Consider the following 19,304-nt stretch of genomic DNA (forward strand, 5'->3'; position numbering starts at 1 on the left):
CATACAAGAGACTTGGAAAGGGAGCACAGAAAGCACTTTCAATAGGTAATGAACACTGTTCACTTGGCAACATGAGTTGTCGTGGTTTGAAGTGGTTTCTACTCACACTCATTGCAATAATGACACTAAATCAAAAAACAAAACAGACAGATACAGAGAGATAGGTATGTTTATCTTTCTATGTAAATACACAGACTTACGTATATCTAGATATAGATGTAGAACAGATAATGTGTGTGTGTTGTGTGTGTGTGTGTGTGTGTGTATCTCCAAGAGAAAAAAAAACAATTGTAAATACCACCCAGCAGACATACAGCATAGTAACCTCATAAGAGTTAAATAAAATTGGGAATAATTACAAAAATAGAAGCCAAGATAAAAACCCACCATTGTTATTTTTAGATGACTTATCTCTAGACCTAAGGGGAAACAGAGAATATCTCGAATCTTTGGAATGTATCATAACTCACTTAAAATAGTATTATTGTATCTGTAGATATTAAAGTATAAGAATCAAATTGTTTTGGTACGAAAGTTTAATTAAAACCACTATTAACCCTGCCAGGTGCTATTATTGTTAGTATTACTATTTCTCAATTTGATAGAAAAAATAACATTAAAAATCCAATGAACTTCCCTTTTATGCATTTGATAGTCATTTAATGGTATACTTAGTAATCGTTGTTTGAATTGTACGTTAATAATCATGATCATGGACTGCAAAAACTTACTAAAGAACTGCATTTCAGGCAATGCAAAATAAATATTTTTAAAATGTAGACTGTTTTATTTAGCTTTCAAAATAATCTAGTGCATTAGACCATTTTATTATGGATCAAATTTTTATTTATAGTGTAACTATGATAAAATCTGCATTTTGAATGACCAAAATTTAACATAGTGTGAACTCAGAGGCCAGAGATATAATTACTATATTATATTTCTTTCCATTGATTTTATCTCTATGCTATCAGATTACTGATTTTTTTTTCTTTTTAACTTGAGGTATTAGAGATTAGAAATCACATCTTTGATTTTCATATTAACTATATATATTTTTCAACTTGTTTTTGTCTACTGATTTTGTATAAAGTGTTTGACTTTGAAACAACGATGTCAATGTCTTCTCAGTTTTTTCTTTTAATCATTATTTCATATGAAAAATAATGTTGGGAGATCCTGCAATTCTGTTAAAAATGTGATTTGGCTCCACGCTTTCTGATAGAAGAGGTGATGCACGTAAAAGCCTTTTATCTGAGCGTTAGGGATGTTGTAGGAATTCAGTGACCACACGTGTGCATGGGGCCCTTTTAATAGTGTCTGGGCAAAGTCACTGCTTCATAAATGCTAAATATGCCTCTGAGGCACTCACTGTAGGAAGCCACAAGGCCCATCTAAGGATGGGCAGCTTCATTCGCTCCAGGAAAAAAGGGACTGGGCTTTTGATTTCTGTTAACATTTGTGCTCTTTGATATCATACAAACCATCTGTGCTTACTGAAAGAGTAAATTTTCTGAAATTCATTATGAAGAAAATGAAAATTGCTTGAAATTTAATTGTACTGAATGAATGAGTCTCTTTTCACATATATTGTTTATGCACATATATAAGGGTACATATAGATAGAGAGGTAGATAGGAGATGACAGATGACAGATAGACAGAAAACGTAATTTCCAAATTCTTTTTTACCATAGTATGGATTTTTCCAGCAGAGATCTTCAGTGCAGCCAAAAAGTCAGTTAAAACTTCTAGTCCTACTGGTCCTCAACTTCCCCCACACATCCAGTGCTTACTTGGCCCCTCTTTCAAGATCCCGCATCTGACCATCAACCCACCATGTGCCCCATGCAGCCACCTGGGTCCTTAATTTCCCTCTGTGCAGAATGTGCCAAAGTCTCATGTTTGGAGACAGTGAGTCTAACAGTGTGCTGGCACCATAGTGAGCAATACCCATGTATCCCCCTAAAACATCAGCACCCACCAGGGGTCAAGGGCTCCCTGGTGTTACCCGTCATGGGTTGTTTCACTGAAACTACCTGCTGGACTTTTAAGAAAGACAAAAGGAAAAGGGAAAGCAAGTGAGTGGGTGCTGTAAGCCTTCCAGGCATGGGAGACACTCCTGTATCTGGAAGTTGTCATGGGAGTCAGAGATGACTTGTCACTATTAAATTCCATTCCCAAAGAAGAGGTCTTTGGAGAGGTTATTAAAATATACTGACAGCCCACCAGAACGAGGACAAATACCAAGTTAATGCAGCCTGAGCCAGGCACCATGCTGAAGTTAAATTATCTTACTTGAAAACCATGAAAGCAGGCTGTCATCTTCATTGCACATATAAAGAAATAGAAGCAGAGGGGTCAAAGTTAATGGTAGAGGTGTGGCTTGGCAAGAGTCTGCACTCTTACATTTCAGCATATATATGCTTTATGTGGGTAAACGGACATTCCCATTAACTGTGAACAGGTTCATAATGGAGGTACTAAATATGTAAGTTACATCATCAAAGGGTCAAATTATTTTAATACAATTGTTAACAGAAGGTGAAAGAATCTTCATTAATTTTGAGAGCAATTTGATGTAACAAATGGCAACCAATTTATTGTCACATCATTAAAAACGTGAGTGCAGTTTCTTATATCAGATTACAGTCCGATACAGAGCAGTATTTAATTAAGGACATTCACCTCAAATAAATATTCAATTTATTTTTTTTTAAATCTACAAATAGGGTCGCCTGGGTGGCACAGTCAGTTAAGCGCCAGATTCTCAGTTTTGGCTCAGGTCATGATCTCAGGGTCCTGAGATTAAACCCTGTGGTGGGTTCTGTGCTCAGTGCAGGGTCTGCTTCAGATTCTCTCTCCCTCTCCCTCTGTCCATCCCCACCTGCAAGCACATCTGCTCTCTTTCTCAAATACATAAATCTTTAAAAATTTTTTTAAATCTATAAAGACTTGAGATTATTGAAATGATTTGATGAATACTTTGCACTAACATACCATTTGATAAGCAGTTTTGTCATATATCTCTTATTTAATAAAAATGCATATATTTAATTTTGAAATATTTATATAAGTTTATATTCCTTTACTTGTTTTTATATTTTGTATTTTGAATATTATCACTAGATGTATCATCATTTATTCAGCTATTCTCCCCTGATGGGTATTAATTTGATTCTATTTGCTACTATAAATAATGTTTTGGTACACAGATCTTCAAGTACATGGGCTAATATTTATATAGGACAGATTCCCAGGAGTGCAATTTTGGTTGAAATAAATACACTTTTAGTTGTAAAGTGTATTATTGAAAAGCTATTTACAAAGTGTAACAATTTACATTTCCAAGATAATGTATCACAGCGCCATAATGCTGACATCCCCTGTGGCAATATATTCCTGTTGTAATTATTCTCAAAGAAGTGGGAAATGGTGTCTCATTATTATTTTAATTTATATTTTCTTGACTACTTGAGAATTTGTATATTAGTCAAGTATTTATTTAAATATACAACTCACAGGATTCAGCCCTCTCTCATTTCTGTAACACCCTATCAGATTTCCTATCTCTTTTCCTTAGAAAGAAACCACTTATGGAATCCTCTACCATTTCTTTCCCACATGTGTCTATGGGAAACATTTCTAATCATGGCAGCAGCCACCAACCCTAGAGTTAGTCCTCTTATTTAGCTTAACCTTCCAGGAAAAAATCTAGGAAGAATATTCTGAAACTTCTCTGAACCTCCCCTTCTTCTCTTTCTTTTTTTCCTTCCTCCCTCCCTCCCTCCTCCCTCCCTCCTCCTTCCTTCCTTCCTTCCTTCCTTCCTTCCTTCCTTCTCCCCTCCCCTCCCCTTCTCCTCCCTCCCCTCCCTTCCCTTCCTTTCTTCTCTCTTTTTGTTTGGCTGCATTTTCTCCAGCCTCTCAGGGCTACAAATGTTAATAAGCTTTTGAGACAGGAGAGCCCACATTCCAAATACAAAGTCTTTCTTTATTCATTCCAGTTCCTGTAATTTAAAGAATAAGGCTCTTTCTCATGTATGAAACCTGCCGCTACTGTGCATAGACTGGGATAAGAGGTCTTCGGAGGAATCACATGTTCAGCAATGTCAAGAAAAATTAGGACCAAAATCTGTCTCATAGATATACCCATGAAAAATTCCTTTGTGACTTTAACAACAATAAAATATAACAGACTTGGGACAAATGGCAAAGCAAAAACTGTCGGCACTAGAAACAGGTGATTTTAGACAGTTTTCAAGGAGTTTACCTCTAAAACTGCAGAAAAGGATTAAGAATGGTAGAGTGAAACATGGAAATAGGGTAGGAAAGTGAAAAACATCAAACCAAAGAAAGGGCTACATTGCCACTGGAAAGATAGTAATCTAAGACAAATTTTATTTTATTTTATTTTATTTTATTAAGATTTTATTTATTCATTTGACAGAGAGAAAGAGAGCACAAGCAGGGGGAGCTGCAGGAAGAGGGAGAAGCAGGCTCCCCGCTGAGCAGGGAGTCCTACCTCCAGCTTGAACTCAGGACCCTGGGATCATGACCTGAGCCAAAGTCAGATGCTTAACCGACTGAACCACCCAAGCACCCCCACCCAAACACATTTTAATCAAAGAAATCTTAAAATAACCCCAAGAAAGATTTTGACATGGGTGCCTGGGTGGCTCAGTCAGTTAAGCATCTGCCTTCAGCTCAGGTCTTGATCACAGGGTCTTGGGATGAGTCCGGAGCTGGGCTCCCTGCTCAGCAGGAGCCTGCTTCTCCCTCTCCCTCTGCCCCTCCCCACCACCCATTCTCTCTCCCTCTCTCTCTCAAACAAATATAATATTTAAAAAATATAAACATTCATTTAAATAAATTTTAAAAAAAGATTTTGACAATAAAAAAATTATAACAGGAGGAATCTGTAAAAAAAAAAAATAAAATCACTTAAGCAAGTGTTGAACATAGAAATACAGTCCAGGGGAAAATTTATTCTGGCCCAAGGAAACTATTGTCCACTTCGAGATGGGTTCATCAGACTATCTTTGTGCTAGGAAATAGGTATCTGGGACATATCTGGTATACTGACATGTTCTCAAACCCAATTCTGATTTTGCTTTGACTTCATGTGATTTCTTGCAGGGAGAGACACAAAGCAGGTACATGAATGTCCAATCAATACTGACAAGAGTAATATATCTCAGTTTAACACACATTTACACTTCAGTTTTTTTCATTATTTCTGTAATTATGTGTGAATAACATAAATCTGCACCTGAGAGATATTAACAAACGAAGCACATTGAAGACCTGCCATTAAGATGTTCCAGCTGATGCATGATCACTGACCTATTACGTAACTCACTCGACATCAGCATCGGTCTTCCAAGACCAGACTGCAAAAACGCTCTCTGAGTTACTATTTCACATATGTTCTCTATAAAATTGGAAACATTTCCACATTTGACTTGACAAAGTACTACTGCTCTTCAATACAGAGATTAATTTGTGTCTCTCCTTGAAACAGGGTAGTTAATAAGGGTGCCAGGTTTGATAAGAACCTCATGCTAACATGGCCAAAGTCAGGTAGTTCGAGAATTATGTATTAATTAGTTCACCAAGTAATTTTTTTTGTTAAAATTTCACCATGTGACGACAGGAATACAAAACAGGTATTACTCAAGTCTGGGAGAGTGAATATATAAGTGGACAATTGGCAGACTGTATATGGCAAAGAGAACTTTGACCCACAGCTTTTGGAGCAACTGGCCTGGCAGATCAAACTACACCTTTGTGGCAATTCTCACAGAGAGATCAGGACTTGGTCAAGATTTGGTCAATGACTAGCAAATTCCCTATGTTGGTCATCCCCCCACCTACCCTGCTTCCAACTCATGACCAACCAGAGAAAGCTAAGTATGCTCCTCAACTCCACGGCATAGGATGTCCTGCCTCTAGTTAGCCATCCCCAACATCCCTGAGCAACATTCTCCAATTAGAGCAAATCTGAAGCCTTCCCTTTTTTCTACTATAAAGCTTTCCCATGCTTTGCCTGCCTTTGTGTTGCTGCCAAATGCAAGTGATTGTGTCTGATTCCTTGCTATATCAGTTCCAAAATTATAGCTTCTGTTTGTTCTCATTTGTGTGGTCGTTATGAATTTTCATAAGCCTACACAAAAAGTGGTAAAATGTAATAATTGACCCTCGTAGTCCTTCTCTCTTTATAAATATTTCTTTCACTGGTAAACTCATTGGAAAATTTGTTTAGTAGAGCCAAATTATTCACCAATCAGGAAAAGTATAAGATGCAAACATTAGAGGACAGGGTGCCGTCAGAAACTTCACACTCACACAGAGTAAGCTCATCGGACCCTTTCCTGAGGTCTGGTACTATTTGATTCGAAGGGATAAGAAGATGCAAGTGATTTATTAAAAGCCCACCAAAAGGGTTGACAGGGATGTTGATGGCATTCATCTATTTTAGAAATGTGTCCTTCCTCTGTGCTTCCTCAAGAGTCTGCATTTCTGTTCTGATTGTGATTTCTGGTCTAAACCATGCTTCTCAAGAGCAAGGCTATTGCCCTACTCATCTCTATATCCCCCAAAACCTGACTATGAGTAGTGCCTCACATACTGGTGATATTTAATGAAGGGAGTGGACGTGAACTGGATAGGCAGACAGACATACACAGGAAGAAAAGAGATCAGATTTGGAAGTAGATTTTGCTAAATAGTTCAATGATAAATTCTAGTAGCTCAGTGTTTTTCTGGAGAAAGTGAAGCTTCTAAAGTCTTCCTCTAAGGTAAGAAACTAAGAAAATAAATCCAAATTTTGGGTAAAGTAAGTATTCTATGAATTGGCAAGAGAAGACACTAAAAAGAGGGAGAAGACGAAGAGAAGGTCAATGATGCTCCAGGTAAGAAACAACAGGGCTCAGGTAAGAGAAAAGGAAACGAAAGGTTTCCAAGGAAGAGCCAACAGAAATGAAAAGGAATCACTTTGCAAAATGCAATGGGATTATCTGTTGGAAAGAAATCACATGGTTATTGTGTAACTACTGTAACTTTATCTCTGGATTCTCTAAGGAAGTTTTAAAATTCCATTTACTTTATGAGATCCACTTCATATTTCCTTGAAGGTGTCTTTAAAATCAATACGTAATACTGTTTTCTACTTTTTAAATTCAGAAGTTTAATGGAAAAACTGGGACTGAAGAAAGAAACAGGTATAATTTTCACAAGTGGCAAAACCTTTTAACTTCTAAACATTACTAAGCTTCAAAAGGAAAATGTTTGTATAAATGCCTAGAAAAGACTCATGGCTACTATCTTTTATATACTATGGCAGAGGATTGACATTAGGGGTCATTAAAATCCAGTGTTCTCCAATTTAGGAATACTCTGTAGTTTATTGTTATATTGACAAATATGGTAAAGAATAAAATGCTTGCATCTATAATATTATTTAACAAAACCAGTGCCTCTACTTGATATAGCTCAAGAGGAAAATAATATTGGCCATTATTTTTATAGGACATGATTTACGTAGATATTCCTTATGACTTCTCTAAATTCTTGGGTAAAGAAGAAGCCATGAATTCATTTTCAGATGATAATAAACCAGATGGGAAGTGTTCTAGCTACTTATAGGGAAAAATGCATTTAGAAAAGAAAATGATAAGGGTAACTAAGAAAAAGTTGTCTTTGATAAGATGTAGTTGGTTGCTCTGGTTTCTGTCAGCATAGAAAGAGGTTGATTACAAGTTAAACTGTCACTGAACTGATTCTGTTGAAGAATTTAATATATTTTAGCCTGAAGTAGGTTCTATTGTATTTATTTTTTTTAATTAAAACAATGCTTTCCCTGTTGGACTCAATAATTTTAATAAAAAATATTTAGTATCCCTAATCATGCATGTGTACACATATATTTGCAAAGTCACAATTACACCCAATACAATAGACACAAACATATCCTAGGAAAGTCCCTCTAGTCAGAATAACATATTGTTAAGAGGCATTAAATATTGCTGATAATTTATATTAAAATATATTTTAGGTCACCTGGGTGGCTCAGTTGGTTGGGCACCTGCCTTTAGCTCAGGTCATGATCCTGGAGTCCCAGGATCAGTCCTGCATTGGGTTTCCTGCTCAGCAGAGAGTCTGCTTCTCCCTCTGACCCTCCCCCCACCTCGTGCTCTCTCTCTCTCTCAAATAAACAAAATCTTAAAATATATATATATATATATATGTATATATATATGCGTGTGTATATATATATATATACTTAAAACAATTCATTTTATAACAAATGAGATTTTCCAAGTTAAATTAGATGACAATATTTTATTCTAAGAAAGAATCTTATAGAATAACATCACCATTCTATATTACAAAGAGAAAAGGAGAAACAGAATTGATTGGTGATTCCATATTCTCTATTATCCATATTATACTGTCGAAGAACCAAGAAATTAAAAAAAAAAAAAACTAGAAAGTGGGATTTAAAGGGTTTAATTTTTATAAGGAAGTGCAGGCAGTCATATATATATTTACAAATGGTAGATATATTCTCAGGCCAATCCATTTAACGTATAATGTAGTTTAAAAGTGTGAATTTTATTAGTCTTGACCTGGAAGCAGGAGGCGTACGAAAGAGTATAGTACAGAGAGAAACAAAAGCAATTAGTAGCTTCCTTTGTCTTTTACTTAATGTTATTTTCCCTTTCTTTCTGTTCGTGGTGTAGGCTTGAGGTCACATTTCAATCCACACTGTTCTGGAGTTCTTTCTTTTCTAGATTCCTTAGCATATTTACTTCAGCGTCATCCTCAACAGCATATTATGGCAACATGTTCGGGTCTGCCATACTTTTCAACAGTGCCCATCTACAAAGTTAATTATGGTACCTATTGTACCCTCAAGACTTCAAGAAGGAGGGGAAATGAGGCACAAATAAAAACAAGCATATATAACATCCACTGATTAGTTAACAGGTGTGCAAAGAAAGTGTGTGCACATATGCAACTTCCCAAAAATCCTCAAATAAGGTAAAGCTAGTCTACATTTACTAACACTGTGTTAGAAAATTCACTAACTTCTCTGTGAACAGAGAATTCGATGGAAACTAGAAACAAAAAGCTCTTATGCCTCCAGACTCAATGTTTCCTTAACAACAAATAGTTACAAATACATATACTATATACATAAATGTTACACAGTATTATTTGTGTGTGTGTGTGTGTTGTGTGTGCACATGTGTGTACGTGAAATGGGATCCCCTTTCAGTACCAGAGGAAGATTAGGAGAGTGGAAGCAGAGGCAATTATCTGCACGGGGCAACTTTAGTCGACTATTCCTGCCTCTCGCAAGCATGAAGTCCCAGTTATATATTTCACACAATTCACAAAAAGAGACTTGTCAATCCAGGTTCGGGAGCTCATTATAAAAGCCAAAACATGTGGCTGTGGGTCTGAAAGTTCCCCTTACCTCAGCTGCACTGAGTGAAGGCCTGAGAAAGTATCCCTCAGCTTGTTTCAAACAATAAATGTTGAAACCTGTCACTGCGGTGATGGCTTCCATGCGCTCAGAAACTCATTAGCACATTTTATCCAGGCACCATCAAAGTGCACCAAGTACCACTAAAAGCCTGGGGCACCTTTAGCTAGAATTATGCTTTTTGTTGAAAGCGGTTTTATGTCCAGAAAATTCTATGGGGAACACGGACGATGGCATCCCATCCGGCACACAGCTTTATTTGTTTGCGTTCAGCGTGCTCTGTGCTGCTATTTCCCTCCCCATTCTCTCCTCATCCTATTCCAGGAAGTGAAACACACCTTCTCCTATATCGAGTGTAAAATAGAACTGATTTGACATCAGGAAACCAGCAGTTTAATTCCATCTCTGCCAATATGCAGTGGTGTCATGTGTTAGACAATTTCCTTCATTTTCTGCACTTGACAGGACTACGAAGTATTCCAGTCCTTAGAGGGAAATAGAGGTGAGAGTCAGCCAGGAGCTGCAGCAGAAAATCAGTGGCAAGCATGTTGTTCTATGAGGAACTGGGTGATTGGCAGAACTCTACCAAACTAGCCTCTCAGCCTGCTGTCCTGTAACAGCCACCCTCAGACACGTCCTGCCAGCTTCTCTTCTCAGATAACACTGACAGCTTCAAGAAGAGGAGGGAGAGGCCGCCTTTGAGCAAATGATTCTCTGCAGGTGAACCTGGCACGTGTTCAGCTTTCCTTTCTGCAAATTTACCTGTTACCTCATGTACTTGATTTTCATTACGATAGTTTGCTTACATAAGAAATTCAAAAGCCAATGAAGAAGAATATAAACATCAGTCTCCCTCTCAACCTAGACTCTAGGACCCTGAATTGCTACCTTAAATTCTTATCTGTCTGGTATTTTTGTTGTTGTTGGCATGCATCTATCAATAAGCACGTTACTTCAGCATTGTTTTACATCTTGATTTTTTACTTCAATAATATATCACAGCAATCTCACCGTATCTGAACTGATAGCTTTACCTTATTCTTTTGAATGGCTGTGTTATATTTCACCATACTGATTTATCATAATTATCCAAATTATCCAAACTACGGATAGAACTGCATATTGTCTTCAGTCTCTTACTATGACCATGCCACATGGATTTATGTACAGACACACACATACACAGATGCACACACGCGTGTGCGCGCGCGCACACACACACACACACACACACACAAATACATGTTGGAAAAATGTCCACAAACAGAATTTCTGGATCAAAATTACATACTTTTCATTATTCTCTCCAAATTGTGTCAATGATGACCTATGGAACGTTGTCTCAATGGGATAAAATGCGGCATGTTGCTGATAAATACAGTCACCCTGACTGGACGAGAACAGTAGGGTATTGTTTAGTAGTACTGGATCTCATTTCAGAATTAACTGTATTTAAATCCCACCTTGCAATTCACCTGGTGGATTGATGTGGGGCCAGACATTTAAAACTCCTTGCCTTAGTCTCCTCATCTGCTAAATAGGTGCTCATCAAAATGCCTGTCTGGTAAATCATTTAAGTGTTTAATGAGGTAATCTTTGCTGAAAGTATATACACTATATTATACCACACTATACACTGTGTAGTAGATAATGAGTCTTCAGTGAATGCTAACACGTGCATCACCATCACCATCATCTTCTTCACCATCACCACCACCACCCACTGTTCATCTGTACCCATATTTCAACTACCCGTCTGCTGAACAGTTTTGAGTGATGAGTGTACCCTTACACTAAGTAATATTTTTCCTTTACAGCCTGGATTTTGAGCAGGCTTTACTTTAAGTTGTATATCCATGGTGTGCAAACCATGGGAGCATATGGCTCCTAATTAGGCTTGATCATGATGAAGGATGACTGTTTAAGAGGTCAGTTAGCCCCCCTCTGGAGGTTATACTGCTTCATAAATACAGCAAAAGCACAACTCCCTAAGACATTGCCGTAAGACGGAGCTCAGTAGAGTAGGCATATCGCTGCTGACAGGATTTAACATGCTGGCATTGCTACTTAGCTACAGTTGTAGAATTGCCACAAAGATTCCATCACTGACAACAAAGTGAAATATTGATATAGTAATTAGTTTTCTGCACCATATGTTCTGATTTTTGCATACAGTTATTATGCGGCACAGATTCCTGGGCAGACGATTAGGAGAGCAGGAGTAACAGCAAGATGTAACGGTTTTCTGGGAAGAACCATAGCCTACCCAACATGACCCAAAGAGAAGCAACTTAATTTCCTACTCCACCAGTCATCGTTGATACAGAGCAATGGATTTTCAAAGAATATATGAACCTGGCAGGGAAGAAGCAAGCGAAACAACCTTTCTCTTCCATTTGCTTTCTTTCTTTCATTTCTATTCTTCTTCTGAGCCTGGTTGGCAGTTGTTTGTGTGATTGATAATGAACACCAGCAACTGACAGCAAGAGACTGTGCTTTTGTCCACAGCAGTGATATGAAAGCATGGTCATAAATCATCTCTGCATATGTTTTATGGCAATGAGTCTGGTCTTTGTATATTTGAAGACATCATTATGCAATATGTTGTAGAATATCTTAAATTACTGACGTTGTTGCTTTTAACATGTCCTTCCCTTTAGAGCTCCTGACTGGCCTGTAGGCAGTCAGGAGGGGAAGAATCCCCTTTACCCAGCCTGATGCCACTGCCTCACTAAGGAGGGATAATTAAAGAAACTTCACCCTTCAGCACAGAAAGGGAAATGGCATTTCAGGAAAAGGGTGGGGGGGAAAGCACTTGTATTTTGCTCCTTTAAGAGCCTCATATATTGTACACCTGAAACTAATATAGCACTGTTATTTTTTTTAAAGAACCTCCTATATTAAAACTTGATATATAGATCAGTATTAGGGACCCTTCTGAAGCAGCATAATTTTCTGTTGGAAAAAAATGAGAGATTATACTCTCTCCATGTTGAGTCTTTTCTCTTTTTCTAAGAAACGTCAAATCACAAAAAAAATCATCTTAAAACTATGTGCATGAGAGACTATGGACTCTGAGAAACAAACTGAGGGCTTCAGAGAGGAGGGGGTGGGGGAATGGGATACGCTGGTGATGGGTGGTAGGGAGGGCACGTATTGCATGGTGCACTGGGTGTTATACGCAACTAATGAATCATCGAACTTTACATCAGAAACCAGGGATGTACCGTATGATGACTAACATAATATAATAAAAAATATTAAAAAAAAAACAAAAAAAACTATGTGTCACTATCATTTCATTTATGACATAAAGCCACCCAGGGACCTTCCTTCCTTCACAGGAGGTCCAGTACGAAACACTCATCTTTAGTTTATAGATAGATGTGGTTTATGTTTCCTAAATATATTTATCCTGCAGAACACTTAAAGACTGTTGTTATTATGGAGCATTTGTCCCTAAGCATCTCAGCTCTCTTTAGGGAAGTTTCAGGGCTGTGGCAGGAGGTGGGGGTGGGGCGTGAAGTCAGTGTAAGGGGAGGAGTCCTGACTGCCTCACGGTGGATACTGCAAGGAGAGCTGCCCTCACTCCTGGGTTTTGCCTCCACTATGCCTTTCCCAGGAACTGCTGCAGATATGACAACTGCCACCCACCACAATGAATTAAAGATTCCACCTGGAAAGAACAGCTTTCTCTGTCACTTGGAGGCAACTAGGGTTAAAGAGAAACAATGATTGTAACACATGGTAAATGTTTTAGCCTGAGGTTAGATGGAGATTTTTATCTTTTTTTTAAAAATCAATTAACTCATCTTTTTCTTGGGACTGCCATCTAGCTATCTGGTGATGGTTTCCTCTACTGAAAATGGGTATAATGAGATGTGTATGTAATAGCTTCCTATTGCTGTCTAATCACTGCCATATATTTAGCAGCTTAGAGCAAAGCACATTTCTTATCGAGCAGTTTCCATGGGCCAGGAATCTGGGCGTGGCTTAGCCGGGTTCTCACGAAGCTGCATCCATCTAGGTGGCAGATAGGGCTTGCATTTGATGAGAGGCTCAACTGGGGAAGGATTCACGTGCAAGTTTCTTCAGGCTGTCGACAAAAATTATGTCCATGTGGTTAAGATTCATGGCTGTTTGCTTCTTCAAAACAAGCCAGGAAAAGAAAATCAGTCTGCTCACTATAGAGTCCTACATACATCTCATCACCTTTACCCTACTGTGCTGATTGGAAGGAAGTCCCAGGTTCCACCCACACTTGAGAAGAGAGTGTGAACACCAAGAGACAGGCATAGTGAGGTCTGTGTGCCTATCTGACATACATGATCTCTGAGCCTACTGGGACTGAATGGAGATTTGATATTATATATGAAATAATTGTAAGGATAAAATTATAAACAGATATTATGGGCGTAGGTGAGAAAGAGGACTTCAATTCTCCCTCTCAAGAAAGAATCCTTAAATAATGAATGTTATTATTTTATAATGTAAAGTACCTGAAGAAGAAAAGGGGTAGATAGACCTTGATATTTAATAGCCTCTATGGATTGAATATGTGTGACCCCCCCCCCATTCATATATTTTAGTCCTAACCGCTAGTATGATGCTGTTTGGAGGTGGGGCCTTTGGGAAGTAGTTATGTGTAGATGAAGTCAGAAGAGGGGGTGCTCTATGGTGCCACTGTCCTTAGGAGAAAGACAAGTGCTCTCATGCTCTCTGCCCTATGGGGGTCCAGAAAGGTTTCCTCCCACAAGCCAGGAGACTGTGCTCATTGGCATTTTGATTGTGGATTCCCAGACTCCAAAACAGTGAGAAATAACTGTCTCTTTTTCAGGGCACCTAATCTATGGTATTTTATGATGGCAGCACAAGCTAATACGCAGCATATATATACACACACATATATATATATTTTTTTGTACTATAAAATTTTGGTTAAAATCTTCTCACTGTGTGTATATACATTGCAGAACTCAATTTTAGCTATGACATAATATAAATCAGTGGATTTAAACAATGAATCATTTTCCCTAAAACTTTTTTAAAATTAAAGCTAGTTATGCCTTATAGAACACTTTATTTTCAATGCATTTTTTCTGCACGTATCAAGAATGTGAAAGTGAATGAACAGGCTTAATTTCTCTCCAGAAAGCTGTATGCAGTGCACTTCAAAAAGGCACATGTGCTGCATGTAAAAATATCTCATCTACATAGTCATGTCAGCTGCAGATTTAAATGACAAAAACAGTGGTCAACAGTGTATGAGTAATTGGAATCACAGGAAGAAGAACTGAGGCCAGACTACTGAGCAGGATTCTATGGCGCTTCTCAGGCAAGCACAAGTGGGACCATCTCAGAAAAAGCATTTATTTTCAGGATATGTAACTCAAGTGGAGTCTATAATTATTTAGAAACACAACTAGCTTTAAGGGATGGTTTATGTATTAAAATGTAAAATAACAAGTGATTTATACTGCCACTGAGTGGGCTTAAATTTGTGTATATATCCATTTATGTCTTTTCTCTGCTTGCATTAAATGAAGACCCACTGCATTTAAAAGACTTGGAAGGGTACACAGAAATAAATGTCACTTGGTTTATAATATCACGGTGCGAAGATCTGTTCAGACATTCATATAAATATGTTTATTTTGTACTCCTTTTCAGATGGAAAGTGAGAGAGACTATCCATGACAGACAGAAGGTGGGCATTTTGGATATTTCTGTGCATAGACTTGTTTTCTTGATTATTTTCAAGCCATCTGGGGATAGCAGTAGGCAAGTTCTCTCTGTTCCCTTGGAAAATTGCCTGTCTGTAATGGGGAGTCTTGGGCAGCATGAGGACTAAGTATCCCCAGGGATAGAGGAGCATGGCAAAAGCTTCACTTCAGAGAATACTGAGTGTGCCCAGCACTCTTTCCATACAACTTGCGTACACACACACACACACACACACACACACACACACACACACAGACTCCCAACATTCGAATTTCATTTGCTTTGTTTTTCCTCTTTCAGAAATGTTCTTATCTCTTATTATATGTAGCCCAAGCTTGCAAACATGTCTAAGAAACACAGATATTCACTACCTCTCAAGAAAAAAAGGAGAATAACATTCCTTCACCAGAGAAAAATTACCTTCACCACATCAGAAGCAGTGTGGATCATGGCGAATGCCCTGAAAAGCAACTCGGAAGATCTATTTCTGTATCCTGCCCTGCCTTTTACTGACTGAGGGAGTTTGCCTGGAGCAGTTGTTCTTCATTTTTCTTGTTTCGAGAGAGAGAGAGCATGTGTGTGTGTGCCCCATGCAGAAGCTGGGGTGGGGGGAGCAGAGGGAGAGGGTGGGAGGTGATAGAGTCTCAAGAGGCATTTGCGCTGAGCTCTGAGGGAGCCTGACATGGAGCTGGATCTCGGGACCTTGAGATCATGACCTGAGGCTAATCGAGTCACAGACTTAACCGACTAAGCCACGCAGGTGCCCCTAAATCAGTCATTTTTAATACTTATGGGTCATTCTATTAAGAATTTGATAAAAAATATAGAAATTTTACTAAAAAGGAGCATAAATGTGAAAAATGGGTCATACTTGTCAGAGTTTATAGATATCTTAAAAATCCAACCACAGAATCTTAGAAGAGCCCAAAGTTAAGTGGAAGAACTTAGATAACCTGGAATCTGCCAAGCTTCCATTCCCTGATATGGCCCCAGCTGTGTAAGTCTAGTCCTTATACAAACAATGGGATTTGAAACAAATGAAACACAAAGACTTAGGTCCTGGTTTTAGCCACAGTTTGACCCTTAGATGAAACTATTTCTGAAACTGGGGAGGGTTAGGTAGAATAACCCTCCACAAGAGAACTCCCAAGATAGAATCTGACAGTTAAGCATCCAGGACAATATGCAATTAACAGTATCAATGAAATGCCACTATTATATATCGCTCCCTGGAAACTAAAAGCCATTTTAACGCAAAAGTGTTTCCATGGCATAATACTGGTCAAAGAAAAAGCTTTAGGCTAAATAAAAGCAGTTTTTAATGAATAATCATTTGAACAATAAAATAAAGAAAGCCACTTAAATTTTATGCTCAATATATAAATACTCAGAACTATTAATGATCTCAATACCTATAGTCTTACACTTGGCTTACACTTTGAAAATAAAAATAATGCTTTTTCTTTTTTTTAATCTGGAAAGTCTTAGGGGCTGGAGCATCTTCAAATTTCATGGATCCAAACCAAAATAATTGTGGTCCAGAATCCATCACCCACAAATGGGTACAAATTAGAGTGAGATTATGAATGAGATATAATGCAACATTGCAATGGTCACCACACTGCATAACTGATAGTTTTCTTGATCAAATGCTTTTTTTCTGATAGTTTTCTTCATCAACTACATTTTCTCTGACATGCTTTCAATAAATTTATATCATTTTTCTAAGTATGAAATTATCTCTATATATATAATTCCAAGCAAAATAAATTTATTCCTATAATTTTCATGGGCATTTTAGCAGGAATGAAATCTCTAGATGACAAATGACATCAGTTGATGCCCAAGCCATTTTTGAAAGTCTTCCACATCATTATTCCTCATGATTGCCAGACAGATGTCACAGTTGCTTTAAATGTGAAAGGACATCTTAATACTTTCAGACATTGAGTCTTGGTGAATCATACTCTACTGATATTATATCACTGGAAGAAAGGAAAATAGGAAGATCAGAAAATTGGAATCCTCTCAAATGTCAGGCAATTATTAAGCCCCTTATTGCATTAAATTTTTAAATCTCTTTAATAATAGACCCTCCTTTTGCAGTCATTCCAATCAATTATTATTATATTTTTAAAATATAACTGCCTGGTATATAAAACTAATTTTACCAATTTTATGTTACTGAATATAAAATATCAGTTAATGTTGAGATACCTTTTCTAATATAATAAGATTATATTTTACAATAATTATATTGGAACTTCATTTCCAATGTGGATGAGACAATAAAAGGACATTTTATTTCCTCAGAATAGATTGGACAAGGGATACATTCAGATGCAAATTAATTGCATAGTGAGTAGACTAGTGTCACTTCTGGCTCAAGTGAGGCCACCAGGCTTCCAGACCCCTGATATGTTTGGGACAGACACTGCTGATTGCCTACCAAATGTCCATTCCCCTTTCTTTCTTACCAGTAAAATTCTACTTTTGTTTTGGGCAGCATTGTCCCTGCAATAAAACGTTTCCAGAATCACTTGTACCTAGAAATGGTGAAATGGTAGGTCTGGATGCTAAGAAGTTACTAGAAGTCACTAGAAGAGCTTCTAAAAAACCCACCAAGTTTTTGTTTGTTTCTATACGTGTGTGTGTGTGTGTGTGTGTGTGTGTGTGTGTGTGTGTAATTTTTGCCTCTCCTCCTGGAGGTGCAAAATCATCTTGTGATGGAGTATAAAAGTCACAAATTATAGAAAAGCAAAAATGGAGATGGATCCTGGGGTAGTGAGGTCACGTGAGACTGCTGAAGTTGACAAGCTGCTTTGTAGGAAAGATAAATCTTCTTTTGCTGAGCCGCTGTGGATGGGTGTCTGTGACCTGCTGCAGCCTGAGCAAACACTGTTTCCCAGCAGATGCCACGGTGCCACCCAGACCCTTCGGTTGACACGTGGTCCATTACCTGCAGTTCTAATGCTTTGTGCCTGTTACTTCTTCAATGCAGGCAGCCTCAGTCTATCACTGCTAATTGAGCATAGTAAAACACTAGCAGAACCTTGTATTGACCACTGACGCAGTCTTCTTCAAGGAAGCCCACCATATTGCTGAGATCTGCATCAGCCAATCAGATAGATTGCCACTTTATTATCCCAATTGGGGTATTACCAAGGGTATTGTCAAGGGCTTTCCCATTTTTCCTCCCTACGTTGCTGGGAAAACAAAACAAAACAAACAAAACCAAAAACCAAACCCCAAAAAGCAAGATCATAAGCTCCACCCCACTGGGACCTGTATTCTAAAATGAATTCCTGGCTTACACATGTCCAACGACTTCATAATATATACATTTGGAACATTAACTGCTGCTGTGGTTTTAGAGGACAGCTAGACCTTTAACCATTAGACTACAGTCTGCATTGGAGCAACTTTCATGTCTGCGCTCCAGGGAAGTCTTCCACCAAACATACAGAGATTGAAAACTGGGGCGGGGTGGTGTCTTCACTAAATTTGAGAAAATAGACAAGTTCCATAATTCTACAGTGGTGTGTTAAGTCATCTTTTAACCTGATATATCCTGATATTTAGGATTCATCATATTCTAGGGAAAAGAAGAACATTTTTGTAATCTCCTAAGAGATGAATTAAACTTCAAGTAAACCTTTGCCTTTGATACAAGCATTTAAAAATTACAAATGCTTTTATTGTTATTTTTGAAAAACTTATAAACCTATGATGAAAGATTGTTTTTTAAAAATATATAGATATGTATAAACTGTACATATCTTTTGTTTTATTCTGTTTAAATTTTTCAAGATTGCAAAATGTATAGATGGAAATGGGGAATAAAAAATTAAATATTTAAATAATTTTATATAAGCCAAAGTAAGTTTTTGCAATGAAACTATAAGTTAGAAAATATAAATATTGAGTAGAAATCCATTTTTTCTACAGAACTTAACTAGAATTATTTTATACATTAGTTATCCATATATGTTTTATCTAACAAACAGAGGGCATACTTTCCACTTCAGGTACCTCATTATACTATATTTATTTTCTCAATTTCTATCATCTTTTGCTTTTAAAAATAATTA

Source organism: Ursus maritimus, unplaced genomic scaffold, assembly GCF_017311325.1.
Source record: "Ursus maritimus isolate PB19 unplaced genomic scaffold, ASM1731132v1 scaffold_18, whole genome shotgun sequence".
In the NCBI taxonomy this organism is placed as follows: domain Eukaryota; kingdom Metazoa; phylum Chordata; class Mammalia; order Carnivora; family Ursidae; genus Ursus; species Ursus maritimus.